General features: G+C 48.2%; 1 non-coding gene across 1 annotated transcript; it reads right to left on the bottom strand.

The window, feature by feature from the left end:
- Positions 1-832: 832 nt before the first annotated feature.
- Positions 833-1,018, bottom strand: LOC137413706 (U2 spliceosomal RNA). The gene has a single exon (XR_010981731.1). It is a non-coding gene; the product is annotated as a U2 spliceosomal RNA (small nuclear RNA).
- Between the last annotated feature and the right edge of the window lie 9,183 nt (positions 1,019-10,201).

Genomic DNA, 10,201 nt, shown 5'->3' with positions numbered 1-10,201 from the left:
TAATAAAAAAAATTATGCTAAATTAAAAAGGCAATGTGGGAATGACAAACTACAGTCTAAAAAAGGGTCCTCAACAAGATAGGGATGATGTTGGTTTAGAGAGTAGCTTACAGTATTGCCGTCACATAACAACCCCGACATCACTGCCTCCAGACTACTGTCGAGAGCTCGGCCTAGCGAAAAGTATCATAAGCTCCTCTATATAATTTCTGCAAAAGTATAAGAAGCTCCTATATAATTTCAGGGACTTCCTGCAGTTTCAGTTTTCTTTCCTACTTTTCTTTTTTATCAACATAGAGTAACCAATCATTATATAATACTGAAATTAGAGATGTTCATGCAGTTTGTAAGAAGTTGATGATCATGCACTGATATTATAACATTATACTCGGATTGCTAATTTGTACAGTCTCAGTATGTGGCTACACTACAAGAGTAATCAAGAACTGTTGTAACCAGTGAAATGTTTGTGGAAGCTTGAAGCAATGATTGATGAAGTGTAAATGAGGCAGTGATGTAGGGATTGTTATGTGACGGCAACACTGTTGTCGACTCTCTAAACCAACATAATCCCGATCTTGTTTAGGACCTTTTTTAGACTGAAGTTTGTCATCCCCACATTGCCTTTTTAATTTAGCATAAATTTTTTTTAACTTGTGGCGAATAATCATGAGTGGGAAGATTTATTAGAGAGGAAGAACCCACAAACCACTGCACAACTTCCCGATTCACTCATCAGAGTTTTCAAGTTTAAATATTTCTCTCCAGTTGTAAAAGCAAATCTTGTAGTTTCTCCTTAAGGATCTTTTCTTTGTTTTCCAGGTCCCCCCAAAGGGGATGCACCGTTCCCGGAGGTACTGCAATACCGGGTCGATACGTGGAGCGGACGGAGCAAGCCCCTAATCCAACTCCCGATACCAAAAATCCATTTAATAGACTAGTCCCGCATTGCGGGACATATCAGCTATTAAACTGATAAGACCAGATTTATTTAAAAATTAAAAAATCAAAACACAACGTTTAAAAACAAACAAACAAAAGTTTCCCCCACAAAAGGGGTAATCAAATATAAAATAGAAAGAAGAAGGGACCCTGGAAATTTCCAAAAAATCATCCAGGGACCAATAAGGGGCACAAAGCCAGGTTTAAAAAGCGGGGCCAGTCTCTTATCGGCACTCGCTCCTCGACCTTTTGGCCGCCAAGATTCAACGATCCACACATACATCCATTCACAGTAAACAGAAAGAAACTCATGTGAATAAAAAACAACACAATTTAAAACAAACATCAACAAATACAAGACCAGACAAGACAATCAGGCTCCCTCGGCGTACTGACGGTGGCCAGACATATGTTCAATGTATATATCCCGCGATCCCTTGATTGCGTCAATACAGCACAATCTTCTCATCAGTCTGCGGTAAGGTCGTGAAATCCCCAGACGATTCAGGGCAGACTCATTGCCTGCGAACCACGACCCCAACCACAAACCCACACACCTGGACGTCCTTGCCCTCCGCTGCCAATGCTCGGCGCAACTCTGAATATTTTTCTTGTTTGGCTGTTGCACAGGCAGTGAGGGCATCAGGGCCATTGTCAAAGGGGACAGCCACATCCACAATGGTGATCTTGTTTCCCTCCACCACAGTGATATCAGGTCTTTCACGTGGGGAGGGATCACCAGGGACGTGTTGGTCAACAAAGACTTCCCCATGACAAATGGCCTTGACCAGGCGGTTCTGGATCATGTTGTGCCGGCGACGGATGGGCATCATGCTCGGGAGACAGTGGTCCACAATGTGTGCCAGAGTCTCTCGAGGATAGTCACACCGCCGGCACTTCATTGGGCAGGAGGGGTTCCACCGGTGTATGGCAACATTCGTAGGCAGACAGTTGAGGCTCGCCCTGTGAATGAAGCGCCAGTCGCAAAAACGCATGAAGGATCCCGCGCGAATCCATGAGGAGTCGTTGGCAAACCTATCTCCCTTCAGGCAAGCGGCCACCTTCCCTTGGTCTGGCATGGCAAGCAACTGTTGGGCAAACTTCTCTCTGGTCCAGCTCCTCAGTGCAGCGCAGATTTCACCCACGCCACACTCCTGGGATTGGGCCAGAGAGACCACTGGCTCGCCTGAAAGGGCGCGGCTGATAGTTATTTTCAATCTTCTCGCCGCAGCCCTCGCCCTTGACCATAGGGTAGAAATTTGGCCGCTATTCCCAGAATTCGCCAACAGCCCCTCCATAGAGCCAGACAAGAACTTGTCTACGTCTGACTCCTCAGGATCGCGGTGGATCGTTCGGCGGACGACCGACAAGAGTTGCTGTGAGGCAATGCTGCGCAAAGAAGGGTCTTTTGAGGCCAGAATCCGCACCGTCTGAACGATGGTTTGGATATCTGCCTCAGACCCGGGGTGCTGCAACCCCAACCCGCCAACATCTCGGCCCGCGAATATATAGTTATTTGTTGCGCGGACAGGTAGTTGGCAGATTTCTTTGGCAGCAGCGACAATCACAGCAACCAACTTGTGGACGTATTTCTTCGGGACATCCCCCGCGCATAATGCGAATGACAAACAAGGTTGAATAAATGTTTGGATGTTGACAGGCTCGCCATGGACTTTAACTCCGTGGCCTCCCGCTGCTGCTGAGGCCTGCACCGCGCGCACAATCAGCTCAATGGTCAGATTGAACAGGATCGGCGATATGGGGCAACCTTGCTTCACCCCAGACTGGATCGGGACCGCGGTCGTCGGGCCCTCGTCAGTATTAATGTTCGTAGACGCGCCGGTATAAACCATTGTGCCGCCGCCCCTGCTGGACGCCGAGTTCTTCCACCAACCACGGCTGCTCCACTCGCCGCTCCCTGCCGGTTCGGCACCGGAATTTCCCCACGACTCGGTCGTTCCGTATCCACACTAAGGCGGGTCCCGGCATTCGCACATCGACTCATCGATGGATACACCGCAACGCGGCGCAACCGCAGGTTCCCCAGAACACAGGATTGGGAAATTTCCCTTCACCCGACCTCCTTCCAAAAAATCCAGCAGAACTCCGCCAGGATTCCCGATGAAGGCCCGAAGGACCAGCCACTGCCGGCTCCGGCTGGGAATCTCCCAATCCCTCCGCCACAACTGAGGGATCCTCCCCCGCCACCTCCACCTCCATGGTCCCCCAATCCTCCACCACAACTTGGTCCGACCACGCCCTCGCCTTCTCACCTTGCGCAGCCTCCGCACAGGCATTATCTTGGAGCACCTGAAAGTCAGGAGTATCCGCCACCACGATCCGTGCAGAGTCTTGTGAAAACCGTTCTTCCGAAAACTCTTCCACCACCTCCGAGGTCTCTCCACTCAGTCTCCAACATCTCATCGAATGCCTCAGATATCCCAGCTGGCAACACCGACACCAACTCGTCCGCTGCTGCCACCGTCATTGAATCATTGATCGCACCGCCACGATCCTCCATCCTCGACCACTTGATCTTAAAGTCCGGCAGCTAACTCAAATATAGCATAACAATTGTGTATTTTGTGAGGAAACCACCAAATTTGGCACACTAGTAGACTATCATATGATGAAAAGATCTGGTTATTGGGCCATCTCAGATTCAGAGATTTGATTTTTGTAAGATTTGCAGATTTTGCAGATTTGCAAGCTGAGATTGCAACGCCAGGGACGGCCGACTCCTTCCTGCGAGCTGCCCACGTCACCTGCACAAGAAGAGCTCATCAAATCACTGCAGCGGCACTGCACATCCTGCAACACCGTGCATATGAACGCCACTGTATGACATATGCTGATGATGCAGAAGACCTGCCTGAGTTCGAAGTCTGGTGTCACCAGAGAGGAGAAGACATTCCCAACTTTCAGTACTGGGCAACTGTGCTGGAACTAGAGATGTTGGTACTGGTCGACGTGCGTTCTCTGCGGCAGGCTTCATTCACGATGTACCTTGATGCCCTGACGGAACTGGTCCCATGGTTCCATGCCTTAGACCACACACACTATGCCAGGTGGGTCCCTGTTCACCTGAGGGACATGGTTGCACTCCCAATGAAGCACCCAGATGTAGCCAGAGAATTCAGGGCTGGCAACTTCACTGTACAGAAGACGAAGAAGGTGTTCTCTTCGATCCCAATCGAATCGAAATCTTGCAAAAATCAAATCTCTGAATCTGAGATGGCCCAATATCCAGATCTTTTCATAATATGATAGTCTACTAGTGTGCCAAATTTGGTGCTTTCCTCACAAAATGCACAATTGCTATGCTAAGTTGCCCCACTATTAGCGAAAAGGCCGAGAAGCAATAACTTAGTTTTTTTTTAAAACGCCCTTTTCCACAACAATCACATCTATGATTGACCGGCGACGATTCGCGAAAATCGAAAATTCCATCAATGTCAGATCTTTCGGCGCCTCCATTGCAGCTATGAATCTTCATTGATATCCTGGTATTAAACAATCCTGGTGTGATGTATATATTTTGTTTATCTTGAGAGAAATATAGGATTTATCACGAGAAGAAAAACAGGAAGAAAGTTTAGCGAAATGACATCATTTTCTCTGTGCGTCAGAGCCGCGAACCGTGCGTAAAAACACGGCTTTCCGGATCGATATTCCAATGGAATTGGACATGAAACACACCAGCTGTTTAATACATTATAAATAATACATTCAACCTGAATTACAGGAACCCTAATTGGTATGGGGTATATTATATCACCTTTATCTATCAATATTGTTGAAATGAGGATCAATTAGCATGTATGTTGAAATATGTTGAAAAAGTCAAAACTTTACATGGGGTGTACTTACATTTTCACGTGACTGCACTTTGGCAAAATGGCCGTGCTTCCCGCAATTATGGCACACCGATTCCCTGGTGGGGCAACTCACGCGAGGATGGCGACAATTGCTGCAGAAAAAGCATTTGCCGGTCGGACCAACGGGCGAGGTCACGGCGGCTGTACGGGGCTCGTTCACTTCATCAGAGCTCTCCACGCGTACTGCGCGTTGAGCGGCCGATCGAGCCAGCGCTAGCCCGACGTCAGCTTCCGGTCACTGCAATCGTGCGTACGAGTCGTATCGTGAGCTGTAGGACGAGCAGCCGTGAAGGGTTGACCATAAGTGTCGGATATGGCCTGAGCCGACGAGAACCCGAGCCTGGTCGAAGGCCGTTTGGTAGGTTAGCGTCTCTTTCTCGAGCAAACGTTGTCTGGTGGCAGCACAGTGCAGACCCGTAATAAAGGCGTCACGGAGCAGATCATCCGTGTGCTGCATAGCCGTGCTGTCTTGAATAGCGCAATCCTGAGCCAGCTGTTGAAAAGCCTGGCCATATTGGTGCATAGACTCGGAGCTGTCCTGCCTGCGCATTGCCAGCAGGTGCCTGGCATAGACGGTACTGCGCGGTTTCATGAAGTGTTTTCAAGGTAGCCACAGCTTTGTCGTACGTCGGGCATTGAGCCATGTATCTGTAGATGACATGAGAGACGTTGCAAGATAATACGTCGAGTTTCTGTGCCTTTGCAATCTCCGGAACCAGATCCGTAAAAAGGAGTAGAGTTTAACCAATGATTCAGCTGATCAGCGGTGTCAGGTGCATTCAGATCTCCCGAGAATCTATCCAGGCGGATCAGCTTCTCCATCCTTGAGAGAGGGGATCAGCTTCTCCATCCTTCAGAGGTCGTCTCAAGGAAGGAAGATTGCATTAAATTGTTGTAAAAATCAGAGCCAGAGACCTCTCATAAATAGAAAGGAGGCTTCAATGCAATCGACCTGGTGCATCTCAAAACGTAACACCATAAGCATAACATTAGTCTTCATGATGCAAGGAATACATTGCAATACATTTTAAATGAAGCAACTACTACTAAGCAGCAAATCCTTGCCTCGCTCTCATAGAATCATGGAATCGAGTATCCGGCTGCCACTCTCACAGCAGGTTCCATATGCAATAACGCCCATCTCCACAGGGACCGCCTCCACCAGCCAGTAATGTGTATCAGGCCAACAACTTGCTTTATGTCGACTTTTCATCACAGCCACCAAAGGCTCCGAACTCCCCTCCTCCACAGTGGCACAAACTTCTGCGACCCTCTTATTTTTTCTTCACCTCCTCCCCACCTACTTCAGCACTTTTTCCAAGATCCCCCCCTACCTCAGCATGCTGTTCCCCTCCCTGTCATCCAAAGAACCCCACGGACCTCCTGTTTTATTTAATGCATTCGCAAATGATTTGGGACAGTTCCTGAACACGTGTCCTGCTTTCTCACACAAGTTTCAGGTGACATTCTCCACACACTCACAACCACATGCCCAGCTTGGCCACAGCGAAGACATCGAGGGTTTGGGCAACCTGCGCTAAGGTGCCCCACTTCATTGCATCGATTACATCTCCGGATTTGACCGGGATAAAACACAAATCCTCCAAAGGGACCAATACTAATACGGTTCGGAATATGCAAAAACCTGCCAGGCTTGCTTGGATCATCCCACAGCTGCACCTTCACTCTTCTTGCCTCAGTCTTGATGCCCACTGTGTTCTTCACCTGGACCTGAGGCCTGAGTGGTTGCAAAACTTACTTAACCACAACATGATGTCTTCACCCTTTGCACTTTCAATGTACATTTGGATGGTTACATCTACCACACCCTTTTCACATAAACTCTCCACTACAAAGGAAGAAAGTGTTTTATTTTTATTTTTAACCTTCTCCCACTTTTCCTAAAAGGATAATTACATCACGATGTTTATAAACACCACTTCAAAACATTTCTCCCCTGGCAAAGCGAAAACATAATCCAACTGCCCTGGTGGGAATCCTAATTCCTGGATCAACACCAGTTTGCAAATCTCAGCTGGTCCATTTCAAAATCTTCTTTTATGGAGAACCAGGTTGCATTGTTCCGGGATACATTCACAGGCTGAAACCATTGTGTCCCTCTCGACTGCTGCGCTCCTCCACCAACCACGGCTGCTCCATTCTTTACCGCTGCCTGTTCATCCATCACTGAACCCTCCCCACGCCTCGATCCATCCGTGTCCTGGCTCAAGCGGGTCCCGCCACTTGCACCTGGCCTGTTATCAACAGATGCCCCACTCCGCACCACACCAACAGGCTCCCATGAAAACTGGGTTGGGAGTATTGCCCCTTTTTGAACTTTTCCAGCATTTTGCCAAGGAGAACTTGCGAATACCTCTTCCTCCCGAATGCGAGAAGGACCAGCTACTGCCACTTTTGAAGGAGCAACCACCACTCCATCCTTCCCATCAACCGCCGAAGAATCATCCACCACCGACTCCACTTACATGCCTCCCCAATCCTCTGGCAAACTTTGCTCCGACCACCCCCCTTGCCTTTTCACCGGCATCGGCTTCACTGAGCAGCATGTACGAGTCTGGAGCAACCGCATCCCCCACCATACGAACGGAGTATTGCGACTCCAATTTTTCAACATGCCTTTCCACTTCCTCAACATTTCCTCCATCCAAAGAGTCCATCATCTCGTTAACGGCCTCCGAAATCCCAGCTGGCAACACCGACTCCAACTCCCCCGCTGCTGCCACCGTCTTTGAAGGAATAAGTGCACGATTCTCCATCCTCGACCAATTGATCTTGCCCCAAAGGCCGAGAAGCGATAACTTTTTTTTTTAAACGTTCTTTTCCACGACAATCACATTTATGACTGACCGGCGCCGACCCCGTATCCCATCCATATGGTCTATTCAAGCACGTCCTCTTGCCTCTAACCTGGTTTCGCTCAAGTAATGCATAATATTCGACAGCATAGGAAAAGACATCCAATTCCTTAGTAGCCATTGACATGTGCAACGCCACGAGGGCCAACTTTTAAATTATATTTTAAAGTTGGCCTTTGAAGTTCGATAATTATCAATTAAATCAGGACTCCCCCTTCCCCCTTGAAGCTGACCCGCCTCTAGGCGGACATGGGAAGGCCGATAGAACCATGGCTTGCATAAATTTCAACACTAAACTTCTTAGCTTCCTTGCAATCCTCTCTGTTGGAGGAATAACCTCTGCCACCAACCTCAACATTGGAAAAATTTGCCCTTTTATAACGAACCCCTTCCGACAGATGAGAGGGCCCTCTGCCCCCATGATCGTGCCTCCCCATTCTTTGTAACACAACAATCAGACCCCAACCACACCACCAAAACACTTATGCAGCCCTCCGCTATCCAAAATCTCTGTACAATGTTCTCTTCACAAGACTCCCCTCCCGCAACCAGCAAGTTTGATTTGTTAAAATTTACTTGCAAACCTCCACTCACAGCAAACTCTTCGCAAACCCGCATGATGACCTCAAGGTCTCTGCTTTGTGAAACGCATACCACAACATCGTCCATATACGCTAAGCAGGGGACCCTACAACCCCCAAACCCGGCACCAATAATCCCTTGACACGTACCGACAATCTGTGCAGCAAGGGTTCCAAGGCTAGAACAAACAATAAGGGGGACAGTAGTAGACATCCCTGCCGAACCCCCCTGTAAATCTCAAAGGGACGAGACAATTGGCCGTTTACATTGACACGCCCAACTGAAGTGGGTGGTGCACAGGGTTTTAACCAGCTTAACCACTGTTTCTCCAAATCCCCATTTTTCCAAGACAGAAAACAAATATTCCCTTGATTGCGTATCATACGTCTTTGCAAAACCAATACTGAAGAACCCTGCCGACTGTCCCCTACTTTTAACCGACATGATCAGGTCAAGGAGGACAATTGACACGTCAGTAGCCTTGCGCCCTTTCACCAGACACCTCTGAAAGATACTCAGCCGATCCCCTAATGTTGCTTGCACCTTCCCCAGCAAGAATGTCCCGAGAATTTTGTAATCTCCATTCAACAACGTAATTGGCCTCCAATTACTTCAACAACAGCGATCACCCTTTTTGGGAAGCAAACCAATATTTCACCCAGCCCAAGAGGCTGAACACACTCCCAAACACAATACCTCATTGAACAATGCTACCAATGGGTCCTTCAATTCCTCCCAGAAACATTTATAAAATTCTGCAGGCAGCCCATCTGGTCCCGGAGCAGATCCCCACTTCCCTTCCCGAACCACCAGCTCCCCCCTCCTCAGGAGAGAAGCCCGTGAGGGGCACCCCATTTTCCAACCTGTGATCCCAGCCTACCAGGAAATTTTCACTCCTATCACTGTCAACATCCCCTGGACCCTGAGAAAACAGACGGGTGAAATGTCGCACCACAGCAGCCTCCATATCAAACCCTGACTCTAAAAGCGCCCCCTCCTCCACCAATCCCTTCATGCACGCCCTCTTCTTAACTAATTTGCGAAAGAAAGGGGACGAACATGTCTCCCCCCCCCCCTTCTCTCCGCAAGCCACTCCTAAATTGGACACATTGAGCCTGTTGAGAGAAAAACTCCCCTATTCCTTTATCTACATCAAACCCATACTTCTTAAGCTTACATAATTTTTGCAAGCATGCTGACTTGGCCTGAAAGGACCTAGAAGCCCTTTCACTTGCCCATCCAAGCAACCCTCTGGAAAGAATATTTGACCCTCACCTTAACTTCTTCCCACCATTCCCTCACAGACCCAAACAGAGGAATCAATGTCTTCCAGGCGTTGATTTTAGCAGCTATTAATAATCTTAACCCAGGACGTTCCAACAATGAGTTATTCAGCCTCAAATCCCCTTTACCCCAAAATAAAAAAATCGTCAAAAGAAAAGACTACATTTCGCAAACAATTATCTGAAAAACGATTCCAAATTCTATGTAAATCTACCGTCACTTCTTTTGACGCAAAAACATACCTTGACCTTTGTGACCCCCCTGCATTAGTCCACGTGTACCCTGGGTCTTCGCTGCACCAGTCGCGAAAACGTCTTTCAACTTAGGGTTAGGTTAAAGGTCAAGGGTTAGGTTAGGGTCAAGTTTATGAAGGTTAAAGCCTCGGTTTTGCCACTTTCACCTCCAATGCACCTCTGCCAATGTCCTTGCCACTGGATTACGACTATTCAGGGCCGTCAATAGTCTCTCCCATGCCAAGTTATAAAGTTTGCACACTATGTTATAAATCATTGTGTGGAACGGGACCTCGCTATCTCTCCGACTTGCTCACTCTCTATGAACCTCGGCGACGGCTTCGTTCAAGCGACGACTCTATGATCTTAGAGCTGCCGCGCACCAGCACCAAGTCGTTTGGCGAGA

Source organism: Myxine glutinosa, chromosome 4, assembly GCF_964187855.1.
Source record: "Myxine glutinosa chromosome 4, kmMyxGlut1.1, whole genome shotgun sequence".
Lineage (NCBI taxonomy): Eukaryota > Metazoa > Chordata > Myxini > Myxiniformes > Myxinidae > Myxine > Myxine glutinosa.
This window is presented reverse-complemented; position numbering and strand designations above follow the sequence as displayed.